The sequence below is a fragment of the Anas platyrhynchos genome, chromosome W, assembly GCF_047663525.1.
Source record: "Anas platyrhynchos isolate ZD024472 breed Pekin duck chromosome W, IASCAAS_PekinDuck_T2T, whole genome shotgun sequence".
NCBI lineage: Eukaryota > Metazoa > Chordata > Aves > Anseriformes > Anatidae > Anas > Anas platyrhynchos.
Window position 1 is genome coordinate 3,814,885 of NC_092620.1, and position 20,545 is coordinate 3,835,429.

Here is a 20,545-nt window from a genome sequence, read left to right on the forward strand (position 1 = left end):
ACTTGCAATAACCCTTTTAACACTTCCTTTATCTTTCTCCAGCCTGTACTTTTCTAATGCCAGCATCAAAAGCGCAGTCAGGGACCAACTTAATTCCGTACCTTTTCCCTCCAAGATGCTGAAACAACATCAGTATACAACATTCCATCCTATTTTCCTTCTCAAAAACAACATTGACTGTAGCAAAGTATTATAGTTTAAAGCTCCATTAAAAGGCCACTTTTTTCAACATTCCAGCTTATAAAGCAGCCACCATTGATTACAATATTTTGTCAGAGTTTTCTTATTTTCACTTCCACCCGAAGCCCCCCCATATCCTTCCAATAACTCAAAATACAGCCCAACGTACTTTTCTTAGGAATTTCACTGCTTACTCGTCCCCCCATTTTCCAGTTCACACTTTCAGAATACATGTATCACTTACGAAACTGTGGGCACACAGGTATCTTTCAATAGCGATGTCACAAAACTGCTATTATTACCAGGAGATATTGCCAAAATAACAATAATCAGAGTCAAATTCCACATGCGATAGGTCAGAAAACCAAAATATGTAACACTGTAACGATATCTTTCTTATAACAACGCCATGAAACTACTATTATCACCAAGAAAATAGCCAAAATCGCAGTAACAATAACCAGAGTTAAATATCACACTCCATGAGTCAGAAAACCAAAGTAGGCAACACAATTCCAGATGGACCTTAAAGCGAGCTCTTTCCTTAAGGTCCCCAAATATACTTATGGTGCTTACCACAAAGTATATACCAAATACTGCCTTGCAGAAGATCACCTTCTGACTTACAGACAGTTCCAGATACAGATGGACCTCAAGGTCCCCAAATATACTTGTGGTACTAACCACAAAGTATATACCAAATACTGTCCTGCAGAAGATCACCTTCCGACTTAACGGACAGTTCCAAATGACCGGTCTACCAGAAAACCAAACCAGAATAAAGAATATACTCACTTACAATGATGGGGTCCTTGTCTGCCTCCGCAGTGATCCGGTGAGTCGAGGAGTCCCTCCGGGAAATCCCGGGGGTACCCTAGGGAGTCCTGTCCCCAGCGGGTCCTGCGGACCGGCAGAGAGGTTGTCCCATCTGGGTCGCCAAATTGATTTAAAGATCAAAGCCGAAATTTCCTTAAGTGGTATATTCTTTATTGCAGCGCTGGATGCACGGGGGATCCTTCCGCCTATCGTGCATGTTCGAAGTGACAAAATATCTCATATTTATACAGCGAAACAATGAATATTCAATTAGCATGCATACATATTCATTACCTAACCCCGCCTACCCTCGCTTCGTATGCTAATTAGCTTATCAGTCCTTGCGCTTGCGCAAAGCCTTCCAAGAATTGTGGGCCGGGGTCTCCAGGATGTGGGCAGTGGTCTTTGGGAGGAAGGCCGTAGGTCTTCCTCGTAATGCACTTTTCACCTTTGCTTAATCAGTTGTTTTCCAAGCTGTAAAAATGCTGAGTTGGCTTTCAGTTTAACTGAGGGTCGGCAGATAACAGGAAGTCTCACTTAACAAGACAAGACAATTGACTCAAGTTATCTCAAGTCTCAGCCTGACTAAGGGTTAACAGATACTGGGATGTTTTCAAATAACAAGATGCTTAAACATAACAAAAGGTCTACAGATAACAAGATGTCGTTTACTTTGTCCTTGCTAACTTTTAACCACAAGTTTTATTCTATCCTAAAGTGAGTTTATACTATATCAATCCCTGTCTCCCTTTCTGGAGCGACTGGTGCTGCCACCGGTGCAATATTAGGATTATAGGGAGCGCAACTTGGCTCCTTCTCCGAAAAAGGAATCTTATCATTTACACATAAATTTAAAGCCTGAATTTTCATCAGACCCGTATTTTGGCCAAAATACTGCTGTTTCCTTAATTGGTTCTTTTCCCCAGACTGATACACAATACTTACCCTTTCTTTTTTTTTTTTTTTTTTTATCATCTCCTCTAATTTTGGGATTATGTTTCCAATTTCTTATCATTCTTCAGGAAGAACTATTAGTAGGCACTACCCAGGGATATCTCCCTGTCCCCTGTGTTATATATGGAGTGGTAATTCATATCAGATAAATGGTTGATATTAATAAAGAAGGGGGATATTTGGGAATGTGGCAATGGGGGTCCGAAAGCCTCGAGGTTGGTGATAACATCAGACTCTTAAGGATGAGATCATCAGGAATGGAAAGAGTTTAGAGGAAATAAAGAAGGGTGATTGAGGTGACGCCCTGCCGTCTGGGGTTGCTTGTTTTCCCCTCTGTTAAGGCACGGAAGTTGCTGGGGGGGTTGCTGGTTAGAACTGTTAACATTTATTGTTTAATGTTAAATGATAATAATATTATTAGTGTGGCTTCAAGGGTTAACGAAATGCGGGAAAAGCAATCATGCTTTGTTGCTTTTGGGAACCTTGTGGTGGGCAGAGCATGTGCAAAAGAAGAGGGAGACAGTTGAAGCCGCTCCTGCAGTCTGGAACAAAAGGTTGCTAATGGTGATGGGGAAAACGTGAGCCTTTCACCCACAACGACCAGCACAAAGAGAATTATAATATGAAGTGGGGATTGGATATCCATATGTATAGGCATACTCGGGTTTCCTGTAAATATGTAACAGCAGTGTCCTATATATATTTGGAAAGTTCGACGGGTGCGTGTGTGTGTTGGTAGAGCATAGACTCCCTGCGCACCCAGCGCTGTTTACTTGACTTTTATAAATATTCTTTTATGTTACTAAATTCAGAGTGAGTTGAGACTTCATTTATAACAAATTGGTGACCCCGATGTGATATTCTTGGACTTTGGATCTGCGACTGGTAAAGGTGTGGGAATAGAAATGTTTTTGCAGAGTTACATTGTTTAGAAGGAGGGAATGTGGTACTGAGATATGCTTACAGTGATAAGAAAGTTTAGCAGGCGACCTAGTAAAATGCAGACAACCAGACTCCTTAGGACAATTAGGTGAAAATCACGGTGTCAAGTCAAGTCAGATAAGTGAAGAAACATTACCACTTCAAGCAGTAAAAATGTCAAAAGAAATTTGAAATTTAACAGGCCGGCAACTGAAGGCCATGCATTGTTTGTGAAGCATCAGATAGATTGTGAACCTGGATTACCCTCACAGTGGCCATTGGATCTGTCACAGGGCTTGGAGTGGCCGCAGGGTCTGTCACTAAGTTGATAGCAGTATCAATGGCAGCTTGATAGGCATGAGCCAGGCCCCAGCACGTTACAATGATTTGTGTTACTTTGGAACTGCCAGAATCATGACACCTTTTTTTCAAGCATTCTGCCAGTTTTTGAGGATTTTGCCATTGTTCAGGGGTGAATTTCCAAAACACTGGGGGTGCCAACTGCTCTAGATGCCTGCCCATATCCACCCATACTCCCTGCCACCCACAACTATACTGCCTCCGGGCAGATCTCCGGATGAGCTTCCTAAGTAGTTGTTTAACTTTAAGCAGAACCTGAAGTGCATTCAGGAGGCAGAACAACAAGACTATGGTGGTCTGAGTATCCCAAGAATATTCAATATCTTGGAGAGCTATTGTGACAAGCTCAGGGGATAAGAGGGTGGTGAAGGAGGAAGGCAGAGTGATCCAGGAGGATACAGGGGTGGTGAAGGAGAAAGGGACAGTAAGCAAGTAAGAAAAAATATCCTCCCCTTTCCCCTCCACAGATTGACTCCCTAATGGAAAAAAACAATAGGTATAATTGCTAATAGTTCCCAAGACACTGTTTCCAAAGTACAGAGTCCACGATGTTACTGAGTATAAATACCAAGTTAGAGTCATGACCAGATATCTTATCGTCTCATAAGCCATTGCTATAACACTCAGTACCATAATGATCTGAAACCAGGGCCCGGAGAGGATAAACAACATGACAGAGAGCAAATACGGAAAATAATGTACTATAATACTCAATTTGGAAAACAGGCGCAGCAGAGTTGAGATTAAAGCAATCAGCATTATGACAAGTGACTAAGGTCTAATCCTTACACCAATTTTAGTTTAACACACTCTGGTCAGATCTGCCGTTATCTCAACCTTTCGGGCCCCACGTTGGGCGCCAAAAAGACTGTCGTGGTTTAACCCGGCCGGCAGCTAAACACCACGCAGCCGTTCGCTCACCCTCCCCCCTCCCTCTCTGGGACGGGGGAGAGAAATGGAAAGTGAAGCCCATGAGTTGAGATAAAGACAGTTTAATAAGACAGGAAAATAATAATAACAAAAAAATAATAACAATAATAATAATAATAATAATACAATGGTGATAATAGGAAAGTAATAATAATATGTACAAACAAGTGATGCACAATGCAATTGCTCACCACCCGCTGACCGATGCCCAGCCTAACCCCGAGCAGTCCGGCCCCCTCCCCCCGGCTAGCCACCCCTATATATTGTTTAGCATGACGTCAGATGGTATGGAATACCCCTTTGGCTAGTTTGGGTCACCTGTCCGGGGTCTGTCCCCTCCCAGCTCTTACTGCACCCCCAGCCTGCCCGTTGGCAGGACAGAGCAAAAGGCTGAGATGTCCTTGGCTTAGTATAAGCACTGCTCTGCAACAATTAAAGCATCGGGGTGTTATCAGCACTCTTCTCATCCTAAGCCAAAACACAGCATTCCACCAGCTACTAGGAAGAAAATTAATTCTGTTCTAACTGAAACCAGGACAACTTGAAATATGCCTTTGGTGTGGTGCATGCACATGGGGCAATTTGGAAGGAGAGAGGACTCTTACCATCCTCAATTAAACATGCAGAAGAGATACTGAAGTTACTCCAAGCAGTATACCTGCCTATTAAAGTTGCCATTATGCACTGTAAAGGACATCAAACAGGGGATACTGATATTGGAAGAGGAAATAGATTGGCTGATGCAGAGACCAAAGGGGCAGCAGAATGGGCATCGGAGAGTAAAATTTTGGCACTAATACCAGGAATATAAAACCAGGCAGTAAGAAAAGCCTTAGAGAATGAAATAGAATATTCTATGATCAATAAACAATTGATTGAAGATGTAAATGGAAAATATTACCTACAGGCTTAGCACAAATAAATGGTGGGAGAATTGTGACACCCTCCGAACTATTATATCAGATGGCAAATGAAGAACATAATAAAACATGCTAGGGAGCTGAAACATTATATCAGTTTTTAAGTAGAAAATGGATAGTATACCATTGTCTGACAGGTATCAAAACAATGTGTCATATGTCTTAAAAATAACCCACAGACAGGAATCAAACCCCAAATGGGAACAATAGGGAAGGGAAATGTTCCTGGGAAACAGTGGCAAATTGATTTTTTTGAACTCCCAAGAAAAAGGGGGGTTTAGATGCCTATTGGTACTAACAGATGTCTTTTCTGGATGGCCAGAACCATTCTTGTGTAGAAGTAACAAAGCTAGAGAAGTGTCCAAAGTATTGTTGAATGAAATTACACCAAGATTTGGTGTACCCTCAGTAATCTCATCTGACAAGAGACCATGGTTCACTGCAGAACTGACCCAACAAGTCAGCAAAGTGCTGGGGATTGATTGGCAACTACACACTCCGTATAGGCCATGGGCAAGTGGCCAAGTGGAAAAAAATGAATCATTTGATAAAACAACAGATTGCTAAAATCTGTCAAGAAGCCAATATGTTTTGGTATCAGGCACTACCCATGGCACTTCTTAGAATTAGAACTAGGCCTAGGAGCAAGGAAAAACTAAGCCCCTTTGGGATATTGTATGGCAGGCCTTACCAAATGCCATACGAAGGAGAAGATCTAACGCAAGTAGGAAACCAATATTTATGACAACATATTATAGTTTTGGGCAAGCAACTAGAACAAATTAATAAGAACGTTTTAGGCACTAGACCTTTTATTAGCCTCCCAAGGGGGAGTATGCACTTTAATAAATATTAGTTGCTCTAGGTATGTAAATGAGGCAGTACGAATTGTGACTGATCTCAAAAAATATTTGGGAAAAGACCAAGATCTTACATAAGGTAGTTCAAGATGACACCTTGTGAGGTTTTTGAGAATTATGGAACGAACTGACCTCTTGGTTACCCAACTTTTCTTGGCTTAAGCAATTGTTTATAGGAATATTGATCTTGCTTATACTAGTATTCTTACCCTGTGTATTAGTACAGTGTGCATTTTGGTGCTGTATAAAAGGACTAGATGATTATGAAACCTGGAAGTGTAACCGAATCAAGCACCAAGTAGAAACTGGTAAGTATTTCATGAAAACTTTGAATCAAGAAGGAATGTTATAAGCAAAAGAATTTGCTTAGGGTAAAGAAAAGGGAGGACTTGAGACAGGGAACAAGATAAAGGACGTTGATTATGTAGGTCTTAGCTAACACAATTGTACATTAACCACAAAGACAGGATGACCCCAAAGATAAGGGAGTAAAAGACTGTATGCGTAGATAATGGAACCAGCAAGAACTGGCTTGGACTACTGATGTCTGTCAAAGAAAGGAAAGGTCAGAAGTTTAGCAGTGAGGAAGACTTCTGGCCTTCGTCAAAAGACCACCAGGGTATGCCAGACAACCACCCAAGGACTCCAATACACATACGAATAGGGGCGGGAATCTATGTTAATGATTCTTCAGAGACCTGATGAATATGCAAGAAACTTAAGGAATATGTATGTATCCAACTAATATAAGCACCCTGGCAGTAACCCTTTGTGTGCAAGCTAGGAGGAAAGATCCCCCTTGCACCAAGCACTGCAATAAACATACCTGCTTTATAACTCTTCGTGAGTTGTGAAGTTTGTTTTCAGCACCTCAGTAATCATGTCCTACAGCCTACTGACATTTGGATCCCTGCCCGGGTGGGGGAGGGGAGAGGAGGGGGGCTTCCCTGCATGGGGAGATTGATTGTTACCCACCAGAACAGTGACTCAAACCCTGCAGCAATTTGACTCCTGGCTTTCTGTTCATCGGGAACTCCTCTAGGCACCCCAATAGAATCTATGTATACTCTGTCATCGAATGATACTCCTAAGCGTCTTTTACTTCTTCTAGGTATTTCTGATGTTTCTCTTTCAAATGCCAGGGTGAAGGGTATAGCTAATTGAATAAGTGCACAAGTGCCTCCCCAATTAGATGGTAGTGTTATAAATGAAGTCTCAACTCAATCTGAATTTTGCAATATTTATAAAACAAATATTTATAAAAGGCAAGTAAACAGCGCTGGGTGCGCAGGGAGTCTAAGCTCTACCAACACGCACACATGAACATCGAACATTCTAAATATATAGAACATTGCTTTTACATACAAAACCCGAGTATGCCTATACGTATGCACAATCAGAAAAGGTAACAAACAATCCTTTAAGTTCCATGACTTAACAGTCTCCATTTTCCATTAATTTTCTTGATTACTAACAAGTCTCCATGTTCCATTCCTTTTGAACAATATGTCTTGCTTTAAGTTGTCAAGCAACTCGGCCTATGGGCCTTATGTATCCCATTCTTCCCGGATGGAAGAAAAGCATATCCATCTCCTCCTCAAGGCCAATAGGGCCTGGGTAAAAAGGCACGTTCAGATCACCAGGGGGCATAACAGCAAAGGTCTTCGATGGCAGCAGCAGTGGGGGGGCTGATGGCATAGCAGTCGGACCAGTAAAGGAGCCCACACCTCCCTCACTGTCTGGTAAACCACACGTTGTTAACTGTGGCCCCACAAGTCTCTTTAAGGCCTCAGAGATTGCTCGCCAGGAGCTGAGCAATCCCACTGCAACCTTGTCATTTTTAGTTGCAGAGTCCCACACCTTGACCTCAGTTTGTTCCCGTATTTCAGGAGCCTTGAGGGATGCCACTAGTGACCATCCGCCAGCCTGATGTGGCCCCATTTACCACAACCCATTGAGCTCTGCCCGTCAGCCAACTGCTCACCCATCGTATGATGTTTTTGTCTAGCTGTATACTGGACATTTTGTCCAGTAGGATCCTATGGGAAACTGTGTCAAAAGCTTTGCTGAAGTCCAAATAAATCACATCAGCTGGTTTCCCTTGGTCAACTAGATAGGTGATCTTATCTTAAAAAGAAATCAAGTTAGTCAAACAGGACCTATCCCTCAGGTGCGCTTCAATAACTTCAACGATCATCTTCTCCATAATTTTACCAGGTACTGACATGAGACTTACAGGCCTATAATTGTTAGTGTTATAAATGAAGTCTCAACTCAATCTGAATTTTGTAATATTTATAAAACAAATATTTCTAAAAGGTATAAAAGGTATAAAAGCTATAAAAGGTATAAAAGGCAAGTAAACAGCACTGGGTGTGCAGGGAGTCTACGCTCCAACACGCACACACAAACATCAAACATTCTAAACATACAGAACATGGCTTTTACATACTAAACCCAAGTATGCCTATACATACGTACAATCAGGAAAGAACAAACAATCCTTTAAGTTCTATGACTTACTAAACTTGAGTATGCCTATACGTATGTAAAATCAGAAAAGGTAACAAACAATCCTTTAAGTTCCATGATTTAACAGCCTCCATTTTCCATTCCTTTTCTTGATTACAAACAAGTCTCCATTTTCCATTCCTTTTGAACAATATGTCTCGCTTTAAGTTGTCAAGCAACTCAGTCTTCAGGCCTTATGTATCCCGTTCTTCCCAGATCGAAGAAAAGCATACACATCTCCTTTTCAAGGCCAATGAGGCCTGGGTCAAAAGGCACGTTCAGGTCAGCAGGGGGCGTAACAGCAAAAGCCTTCGATGGTTGTAGCAGCAGAGGGGCCCATGGCATAGCAGTCGGATCAGTAAAGGAGCCCGCAGCTCCCTCACTATCTGGCAAGCCACATGTTTGTGATTGTGGCTCCACATGGCTCTTTAAGTCCTGAGAGACTGCTCGCCAGGTGCCTAGCAATCCCACTGCAACCTTGCCATTTTTAGTTTAGTCCCACACCTTGACCTCAGTTTGGTCCCATATTTCAGGCTCATAAACTGTCTAATTGTTAATAAGGAGAATGAGCTGTAAGGTTACCAGGACAGTCTTTGTTCCTAAGGACATATGATTCCCCATAATGCGCAACTGCTTGCCAGTGTGAGAAACACTCCATAGCCAATAACTTGGCGGGGGGGGGGAGAAGATTCATCCAGCCTCAAAGGGGCCCACCGCTGCCCAGAGCCATGCCATGAGCAACACAATCCGTGCCTCTGTGAGAGCACATTCACGAAGACAAACAAACAAACAAAAACCTGCTGCTCAACACCAGGAGCAAGAAACCTCCCCACAGACATCAAAGTCAGCGCAAAGGAGAGGGAGGAGGCGCTCCAGGTGCTGGAGCCGAAGCCCCTCTGCGGCCTGTGGCTCCTGGTGAAATAGGCTGTCCCACCCCATTCCCCCTCCCTGATACTTGGTGTGAGAAACACTCCGTAGCCAATAACTTAGGCTCAGGCGAGGATCTCAGTGAAGTAGTAATTTATTCGCGATTGCAATGGCGGGCGCCCCACAAGCAGGAGAGAGTGCATCTACTAGTTCCAAAACACAGTTTATATACCTTTTGATGACAGGACCCTCCCCTGTTTCCCCACTAAGTGAGTAATCCAGGTTCACAATCTATCTGATGCCTCACAAACAATGCCTGGCCTTCAGTTGCCAGCCTGTTAAATTTCAAATTTCTTTTGACATTTTTACTGCTTGAAGTGGTAATGTTTCTTCACTTATCTGACTTGACTTGACACTGTGATTTTCACCTAATTGTCCCAAGGAGTCTAGTTGTCTGCATTTTACAAGGTCGCCTGCTAAGCTCTCTTATAATTGTAAGCATATCTCAGTACTACATTCCTACATTCCTACCTTCTAAACAATGTAACTCTGCAAAAACAACATTTCTATTCCCACAATTCCCCCCTCTTTTTCTTTTCTATAAACTGTTGATTTTTGCAAAAACTCTTTTTAATTTATTTATTTACTTATTTATTTATTTTTAAGGTGTAATTTGGTAAATATCTTCCTCTTCTTCACTTTCTTTGCTCTCCATTTCCTCTAACATCACCATTTTATCTGAGTAGGGTGGTGGATCCATGGTCATTTGTTTTAGTAATGCGGTTTCAATTAACCGCTGGACAAGTCCCCTTACACAGGGGATAATGCAACAGCCAATAGCTGTCAAAACTCCTGCTACTACAATCAAAGATGTAAATATGGACATTACCATCCCTTTCCATTTACCAAACCAAGATTCCAACCATCCTGTGATGGAAGTGTCTGCTCCCGAATTTCCTGCTAATTCATTGGCAAGGGTGGTAAGCCCTTGCAATGCTCTTGTTACTGTGCCATCCAGGGCAGTATTGTTAGGGATGAAAGTACAACAACGGTTGCCCAGCATCACGCATACACCACCCTTCTCCGCGAGCATCATATCTAATGCTATCCTGTTTTCCCACGCCATTTTGCTGGTGGCATCTAGTTGTTCAGCGATTCCTCTTATTGCATCCCTGGTATAATTGATGAATCTCTGCTGATTATAATAGATATAATTAATCCAATCCACATTTTTATTAATTGTTACCCACCAGAACAGTGACTCAAACCCCGCAGCAATTTGATTCCTAGCTTTATGTTCATCTGGAACTCCTCTAGGTACCCCAATAGAATCTATGTATATTTTATCATCAAATGATACTCCTAAGCCTCTTTTACTTCTTCTGGGTATTGGTGATGTTTCTCTTTCAAATGCCAGGGTGAAGGGTATAGCTAATTGAACAAGTGCACAAGTGCCTCCCCAATTAGATGGTAAGGTGGACCGTAAGATCTTCCCTCCACCGTACCACCAGAGATCTGCCCTGGGGATCTCAAGTCTTGAGTAATTTCCCATCAAGTCCTTGGTAGCATTCAAGGTCTTCGTGCACAAGGCAAATTCTCCCAGATGCCGGGTAGCACTCACACCCTGCCGTGAGAGGCAGGCTGTATGGTTACCTATGGCTGTGGAGAATACAGGGGGAACCGTGATATTGCTATTATGCAAGGAAGGGAATAGCAAAGAGAGAGACTTACAGGCTTCATTTCCCCAGGCAGTCTTTTCTTGGTACAATGCAATCATACATCGCATTCCTTGGGAGTCCTCGGTCTACCCCAATGGGAAGGGCACTATCTGGGCAATCGGTCGTCCTGAGGCACAAGCAAAGCAATTGCTATGGTTGAGACTCTGGACAGTATATCTGACCCATTCTATCCAGGCATTCACATCTCCATACCCTGTTTCAACCTCAAATGTTTGTCTAAGATCTTTTATTTCTTTAACTGTGACAACTGCCTTATTTTGAAGAGATTCTCCTGTTTTCTCTCCTGCTTTCTCCTTGAGTTTCTCCTTGAGTTTCTCCCTTTCTATGATGGCAGGAGAGAGTCGTTCCCTTACAGCTATTCTCAGTCTAGCTGTTGGGTCTCGTCCAGTTACTTCTGCTCCAAGACCATAAGTGCGGTTTGTAAGGTAGTCAGCCCGATTAACTGTTATAGTTATTGGATTACATTGTAGATGCTGACAGTCGGGCTGAGCCATTCCTTTAAATATGTTAATTTGTTCCTTTAATCTCATAAAGTAGATAGGTGTGGGTGTATATGACCATCCTTTATGATTGGTCGTCCACCACACATCAGCCCAATCCGAACAAGGGGGTCCTTTAAACATGTTGCCTGTCCTAGGTTCAGGGCAGAGATATTTATGTTCCTTGCTCAATCGTCGTTGAGCATTTAAATCTCCACAAGTTAACACCTCACAAGCATCAAATGTAATAGATTGTGGTGCATAACTCTCTGTCACATTCACCCATAATTTGACAGGATACCCTGTCTTTGCTATCATTTGATCAAATCTTTTCCAAGTTTCCACTTGACCAAAGCCTCCTCTGAGGCTTATAGTTACCAGAAACAAAATTAATAATTGATTTTTCCCTATCATTGTTTTTAAATCCTAGGCTTCCAAATAATTATTAACACACAACCAAAAGAAGTAACAATAAAGAATAAAAAAAATAAAAATAGGATGTAAGCTCCTTTTGGGAGCAATTCAATTTGTTATAGGTCTGTCCTTTTTAGTTACCTGTGGAAATAAAAGGTTAGTTTACAATTATAAGCTTTTATCCTGCTCAGAGTCTATTACGGGATTTTTCTTTTTGATTTTAACTTTCAATAAGTCTTCTGTAGGAACAACTTCCCAGGCACCAGGGTCAGTAGATGCTTTCACTCGAGTATAATGAGTCCAACCTTTTTCCGCAGTTCTTACAGCTGTTTCGGTAGTTAGCAGTACTTGGAATGGTCCTTCCCATTCAGGCCGAAGTTTTGATTCTCTCCAGGTGCGTATCAGGACCCAATCTCCTGCATGGAATGAATGTACTGGGAATTCCAAAGGTGGAGTTTGAGCCAACAGTCCACGAACCCTGAGAGATGCTAAGGAAGAAGATAATCCAAGTATATAATTTTTGAGAAAAATATCTTTAGTTTCAAAAATGGGTATCTCACCGCTTCTACCCAGGTACGGCAGTCCAAACAACATCTCATATGGTGAAACTCCTATATCTTTTCTAGAAGCAGTTCGAATTCTGAGAAGTGCTAAAGGTAAACACTTTGTCCAGGGAAGCTTAGTCTCTAAAACAAGCTTTGACAGATGTTTCTTCAATGTCTGATTCATTCGCTCCACTTTCCCTGATGAGGAAGGATGCCATGGAGTATGAAATTCCCATTTTATTCCCAAGGCTCCCATTAATCCTTGTAAAATAGATGAAGTGAAGTGACTTCCTTGATCTGAATCTATATTTTCAACAATCCCATATCTAGGGATTATTTGTTCCAGGATTACCTTTATCACCACACTAGCTGTTGCTGATGCTGAAGGAAAAGCTTCTACCCATCCTGACAAATGATCAATCAACACCAGCAAGTACTTAAATCTGCCTACTTTAGGTAATTCAGTAAAATCTATTTGAATGCTCTGGAAAGGTCGAAGTCCTGGATCCCGTCCGCCCAGGGGCTGTTTCCATAGAGCCTTCCTATTCACTCGTTGGCATGTTATGCAACTATTACACACTTGTTTAGCTACAGTATACATGCCTATACATATATATTTCCTTAATACAGCGTCACACATTGCCTGGACTCCCCAGTGACTTCCTTGGTGTAGAACAGCTAAAATTTCTCTCATTATCTGTTTGTTTACCATTTCTCTCCCATCAGGGAGAGTCCACCGCCCTTCAGACTCTTTTGCTCCTAATTCCCTAAAGGCTTCTATTTCCTTTTTGCTGAATATTGGCTTTTCAGGTGGAGGTTTTATTTCAGGTACAAGAAGCAGCTTTGCTTCTACTTCTAATTGCAAAGCTGCTTCTTTAGCCTTTTCATCTGCAATTCTGTTTCCCCATTCAACTAGGGAGTTTCCTTTTTGATGTCCTCTCACATGCACCACAGCAACCTCCTCCGGTAGTAACAGGCTTTCCAAAATCTGTCTAATTAATTCTTCATGGACTAATTCCTTTCCCTTGCTGTTTACTAAGCCCCTTTCTTCCCATATTTTTCCAAATGTATGTACCACCCCATATGCATATCGTGAGTCAGTATATATAGTTCCCTGTTTCCCTCTTAATAATTTTAATGCTTGATTTAATGCATATAATTCACAGGTTTGAGCTGACCAATTGCTAGGCAGTTTTCCCATTTCTTCAACATTCCCATCTGTTCCTTCAATGATGGCATAACCATTACATCTCTTTCCTTGTACTACCTTAGAAGATCCATCTATAAACAATATTTCTCCTTCCTCTAAGGGCACCTCTTGTAAATCTAATCTTACCTTTGTCTGGTAATTTATTAAATCTAAGCAGTTATGTTCCATATTTATTGGATCCTCAATTCCCTTTGACAAGAAGGAGGCAGGATTCAAAATAGATTCTGTAGTTATAGTTAAATCATCCTTTTCAATTAGTATTGCTTCATATTTTAGTATTCTGGAGTCTGTCAGCCACCTTCCTGCTTTCTGAGTGAGAACAGCCTTTACTTGATGAGGGGTAACAACAATCAATTGTCCTCCAAAGGTTAATTTCCTGCTCTCTTCCACTAATAAGGCAGTTGCTGCTACTGCCTGAATGCATTCTGGCCATCCCTGGGATACAGGGTCTAACAATTTAGACAAATACGCTACAGGTTTCTTCTTATCCCCCCATTCTTGGGTTAACACCCCCAAAGCAGCACCCTCACTTACAGTTATAAAAAGATAAAATGATTTCTTTAGGGCAGGAAGAGCTAAGACTGGTGCTGTAATAAGGTCTTTTTTTAATTTTTCCATTACTTCTTTTTCCTCTTTAGTCCAGTTCAGTATATTAGGTTCTTCCTCCAGTAATTTGAGATATAATTTCTTTGTTTTCTGTGCATATGCCTCTATCCACAGTCTGCAATATCCAATTAAACCCAAAAATTTTCTCAACTCTTTCTTTGTTTTGGGGAGAGGAAGTTGCACAATTCCCTGAATCCTCTCAGGGTTTATTCTCTGTCTGCCCTCAGAGACTAAATGTCCCAAATACTTAACTTCTTTTTCTACATACTGTAATTTATCTTTAGATACCCTTAGCCCGTGTTCTCCTAAAAAATTCAGAAGTTTATTGGTGGCTTCTTTTACCTCTGATCTTTCTTCCCCAGATACCAGTAAATCATCTACATACTGTAACAATGTCACTCCTACTGGAATATGAAATGTTTCTAAAATTTTTTCCAATTCTTGCCCAAACAAATTGGGAGATTCAGTAAATCCCTGAGGCAGAACAGTCCATCTATATTGCTGTTTGCGACCTGTCTTAGGTCCCATTCAAATGCAAAAATATCTCGACTTCCAGGATCTAATGGGCATGCCCAAAAGGCATCCTTTAAATCTATAACACTGAACCATTTGTGCTCATAAGGGATTTTACTCATCAGGGTATAAGGGTTAGGAACCACAGGGTGGCGCTTCCGTGTTATCTCGTTAACTTTTCTTAGGTCTTGTACTAATCGGTATGAACCATCTGGCTTTCGTACTGGTAAAATTGGAGTGTTATATGGTGACATACAAGGCTCCAAAAGACCATCTTTAACTAAAGTTTGCACTATAGGTTTCAGGCCCATTTTCCCTTCATAAGAGATAGGATACTGTCGCTGTCTAACTACTCCGCTCCCTTCTTGAACAGTTATCTTTAAGGGAGTTATGTTAAGCCCTCCTCGATTTCCTTCCCTTACCCATACCATGGGATTTATTTCTTTTTCATCGTTTTCTGTTAATAAGTTCATTGCGATTGTTATTCCTGTTTCACAGGTCTTCAATTGTAATCCCAATTTGACTATTAAATCTCTTCCTAATAAATTGGTCCCTGCTTCAGGTACATATAACAGTTGCCCAGTGACGGTTTTAGTTTCTCAAGATAATTCAGTAGTTTCAAAAAGTGGCATTACCATACCAAATCCTTCTACCCCTGTTACTCGTAGAGTATTATTAGTTAAATTGAGTCCCGAAATGTTATAAGCTAAAGAGGATCTGGCTGCTCCTGTATCTACTAAAAATACAACCTCTTCTTTATTAGGTCCCACTTCTAAATTTATCAAGGGCTCTGGGTGGGACAACTGTTCAAAGAGCCCCTGACCCCCCTATTCAGAGTTTATGATGGTAAACAATCTTTCTTCCCTTTTCCATTCAGGACATTCTCGTTTAAGATGTCCTATTTTCCCACATTTATAACATCTTCCCTGTAGCTGCCGTGACTGAGGAGGCAGTGGCCACTTTGATCTCACATTCCTGTTTCCTTTTTCTTCCTGATTCCATCCCAAACCTCGTTTTTCTTGAAACCCGTTTTCCCATCGGTTCCCCATTTTCTGCCCCACCACTTGATTCACTGTGGAGACCATCATTTTCGTCTTTTGTTTTTGCTTTTCATCCTCCCTTCTGATATACACTTTCTGCGCTTCCCTCAAAAGTCTTTCTAACGGCTGTTCATTCCATCCCTCCAATTTCTGAAGTTTCCTTTGTATGTCCGGCCACGCTTTCAGTACAAAATTAATCTTCAAAAGACCCTGCGCTACAGGGTCATCAGGACTCATTCCTGAATACCTTCGCATCCTATCCCTGAGCCTTTACAAGAAATCACTTGGGGTTTCATCTTTATTCTGCTGAATCTCAAACGCTTTAATAAAATTCTGAGACTTAGGTACTGCTTCTCTAATTCCTCTGATTACTAGGTCTCTCAAGTCTCTCATATTAATCCTATCCTGTATATTATTGTTGTCCCAATTAGGGTTCACATTTGGAAATTTTTGTTCTGCTGGAATCACTCCATCTCCTGGAGGATGATCCTTTTCCCATTCCCGCATTGCTGCCCTTCTAATCATTCCTCGTTCTTCCCCTGAGAATAGCAGATTCAGAATTGCCATCATTTCTCCCCAGCAATATAGATTGGGTCCCAAAAACTGATCTAACTGTTCTGCTAATCCAATGGGATCCTCAATCAGAGATTTCATTTCCTTTTTAAAATTTCGCACTTCTCCGCTAGAAAGGGGGGCATTTACATATCCTATTTGTCTAGGTCCTAGCGGCACTTCACGGAGAGGATACATAGCAGCTTCATTAGTGTTAGTAGTATTAGTACTAGGGAGTGGAAAATTCTCAAGGTCTTTTTTGCATTGTTCCAATTCTTTTACAAGTCTGGGGTACCCCCTGTTCCCAGAGTTATGTCATTTACAGTTCCTGTTTCTTCTCTTAGAGAAGGTGTTACAGTGACTGCTGCTGTTACTGCAGCCTGGGGGTTATAAGGAGGAGGTAAATTATCCAAAGGGTCCCATTTATCACTTGTCCCTTCCCCTTTCTTTTCCTCTTTATTCTGACTTTTGCTTAAAATCAAATTAGATCCTTGTATCCAACAAGCTGCATACTCTGATTCTTCTTCCGAAAATAGAAATTTGTTATTAACATACAAGTTTAAGGCCTGACATACCCAATCCTTGTCAGACCCGTATTTTGGCCAAAATACTGCAGTTCCCTTAATCGGTTCTTTTGTCCAGACTGATACACAATATTTAACCATTTTCTTCCTATCTTTCTCCTTAGTTTTGGGGTTATTTTTCCAATTTTTCAGCATCCTTCCTAAAGGACAGTCGGTAGGCACTCCCCCAGGGATATCTCCCTGTCCCCTGGAACTCATGCTTCCCATCTTTCCTAACCCTCGCCAATATGTGCTACAGAAGTTTCCCTTCTGCAGTGTACCACACACCAACGTACTGAAAGATGGGGGTGTACCGCCAAGCACTTCCCCGTGCCAGCGTTACCGCACACCTGAGTTTACCAGATTCCCTGGTGTACTTCCAAGCACTTCCCCGTGCAAGGATTACCGTACACCAGATTCCCCTGGTGTAGTGCCAGCACTTCCCCGTGCAAGGGCTTACCATACACCAGATACCCGACCCCCAAGGCAATACTTAATATTTCTTACCTTGGTCTGTTCACAGAGTTACCGGATCGATTCCTTAAAAAAAACCTGGAGTGCCTACCTTCTTCCTTTCCCCACTACTTCACGGATCCTGCCTCTTTAACCAGTCTCGGGCCCTCTGTCAGCTTTCCGCAGAACCGCCACCGTCGATGCACAGGACCGCTGAAATCAGCGGGGCATGCCTTCCTGCTGCTGCGGCGGTGGAGCTCCCCAGTAGGTGACTGGATCCCAGACGAGCCCCCAAATTGTGAGAAACACTCCGTAGCCAATAACTTAGGCTCAGGCGAGGATCTCAGTGAAGTAGTAATTTATTCGCGATTGCAATGGCGGGCGCCCCACAAGCAGGAGAGAGCGCATCTACTAGTTCCAAAACACAGTTTATATACCTTTTGATGACAGGACCCTCCCCTGTTTCCCCACTAAGTGAGTAATCCAGGTTCACAATCTATCTGATGCCTCACAAACAATGCCTGGCCTTCAGTTGCCAGCCTGTTAAATTTCAAATTTCTTTTGACATTTTTACTGCTTGAAGTGGTAATGTTTCTTCACTTATCTGACTTGACTTGACACCGTGATTTTCACCTAATTGTCCTAAGGAGTCTAGTTGTCTGCATTTTACAAGGTCGCCTGCTAAGCTCTCTTATAATTGTAAGCATATCTCAGTACTACATTCCTACATTCCTACCTTCTAAACAATGTAACTCTGCAAAAACAACATTTCTATTCCCACATTGGGAAAACTGACCAAACACCACAGTAAATATACCAAAACTTCTAGACTGTTACTTAGATAATGCCTACATCCCCTTTCCCTGCTCATTCAATTTCAAACAGCTCTGTCAAACGCTACATACCACACCTTTAACACCTTCAGTAACTTTTTTTTTTAAAACACTTGTTTCTATTTTTCTTTCTACAGCCTGTACTTTCACCAAAGTCTCAGTCAAGGGCTGTGATAAATTAGTAGGGGTTTGTTCATTGTCCTTGAGAATTTAAAGAATCTACTGAGGAGATAAGGTTTCACAACTCAAGGCATTGTAACATGGGGACAAATGGGGAAGGGGGGTTGGGTAAACATCCTTGTTAAAACAAGGATTTTGTAAGATACCACCCACCCACCGCAAGACATCCTATTTTGCCCCCACCTGAACACAAGCACAACGCATGATCACCGGAGGAAGAATAACGACCCCCAACAACAGACTGCACAGCCTCAGAACAAGTCTCGACAAGTCGACAAGTCGACAGGTCTTGACAAGTCTCGACAAGCCAGAACTTGAATGCTATAAAACAGCGACACTGGAAAGGGGAAGTTGCGTGCCATGGTGGAGCGGAGACTCCCCAGCCACCCAGCGCTGTTTTGCTTGTGTCTGCTTACTTGATTAATAAAATAATTTCAATAGACCAGAAAATTGTGTGGTCTAACTTATAACAATTTGGTGCCGTGACTCAGATAAAGGCAATCTGATTGAAAGACCTTCAGAGGGGGCGCCCCGCTGATTTCAGCGGCCTTCACTAGGACTACTTTCATTCAAATCCTTCACCGACAAACCCAAAATTAGACACAAGCAAATAAAACCGGTAAACCCCAGGCAACCTTTGTGCACGAAGCCCGAACAAAGACCCACAGGGTAGGTAAGTATAGGCCGGTGATCCGTTTGGTTGGGGTTGGGTATCCCGGAACACAACAAACGAGACGTCCAATTGCAGACAAAGCGAGTATGGACCCCTTGGTAGTGCGGTTCCCACCTCCCGCGAGGGACTGGGCCACGAAAAGGGGGAAGCGATCCATGTGTGTGTGTGTGAAGGTGTTCCGGAAGATGGGACAGAAGAAGAGTAAGCCTTCTGTTCCCATGGGTGGGGTAACATCTGATGTTAGGTTACCCCAGCATTAATGATTAAAAATTGGCAGGATTCCCCTTTTAGGCGGGGAAGGAATAAAGTAAAAATGATACATTATTGTGTTGAAGTTTGGGGTAGTAAACAGATTCGAGGAGACCACCTTTACTGGCCTGTATTTGGGTCTTTTGAAGATTGGGTTTGTCAGGCCTAAATATTTATGTAAACTCAAAGGAACCCTTTAGTCTGGAAGAAAATGAGTATGCGCACCTCTGGATAAATTCAGATATGAGGACGCATCTATATCCTCTAAAAGAAAAAGGAGGGCGGGATAAAAAGAGAAAGGACTTGGAAGTCCCGACACCGCCCCCACCCTATTCCACCGCCCGCACCCTATTCCACCGCCCGCACTAACGGCTCCCATCCTTAATGGACTCCCTGAATTAGCTAATCCAGGAGAATCGGAATCGGATCATGAAACACAGGGGCCGGTAACCAGAAGCAGGGCAAGAAATCAGAAATCTGCTTTAAGGGAGGTATTATATCCCCTACGAGAAATAGTGATGGGGGGACCCCAGCCAGGAATGGAATATGTGGCCATCCCCATTAACTCTGGGGATGTCTGAGATTTTAAGAAAAGGACAGGAGGAGGGTAAGCGAGCTTTAATGGCAACTGGCATGTTTGCAGCTGCTGAGGAATAATTCTAACTGGAATAATAACTGTACATTGTATATTGTATATATAAAAGCCCGGGCATTTTTGTTAAAGTATTCTTTTATACATATGTTAATATGTAAATATGTAAATATAAGGACTGCCATTGAGGTGTATGTCTAAGGGAACAAAATTTGCCCAGGCATATTATCGGCTCATCAGGTTTAAATGTCCTCAGTGTAATTGTCAACAGGTAGTTAATTTACAGTGGTCTGATTTTACTTGTGTATCTATATATTGTGGATTTTGGAGGGATTGGGATTGACTAGTAAAGAGCTTCTAGGAAAACAGTGGAATATTAACCACTGTAGATTACAATAGGAAAAGTTCAAAGCAAAGAAATCCTGAGGAAAAGCCCTCTAGGATGTATACTAACACATTGGAGGGATATAGTGGGGTGAGAGGGTACAGAAAGTAAAAGAACTCTTATCGAATATTGCAATCAATGGTGGCCACTTTATAAACTAGAGGATGGAGCAGAGTGGCCCCTAAATGGAACTATTAATT

At 42.1% G+C, this 20,545-nt stretch overlaps 1 long non-coding RNA gene across 1 annotated transcript; it reads right to left on the reverse strand.

Annotated features, from left to right (window-relative positions):
- Positions 1 to 8,221: 8,221 nt before the first annotated feature.
- LOC140000537 (uncharacterized) lies at positions 8,222 to 19,562 on the reverse strand. Its single transcript, XR_011805577.1, has 2 exons — positions 17,488 to 19,562; positions 8,222 to 12,439 (listed from the first exon to the last, which is right to left on the reverse strand). It is a non-coding gene; the product is annotated as an uncharacterized lncRNA (long non-coding RNA).
- Between the last annotated feature and the right edge of the window lie 983 nt (positions 19,563 to 20,545).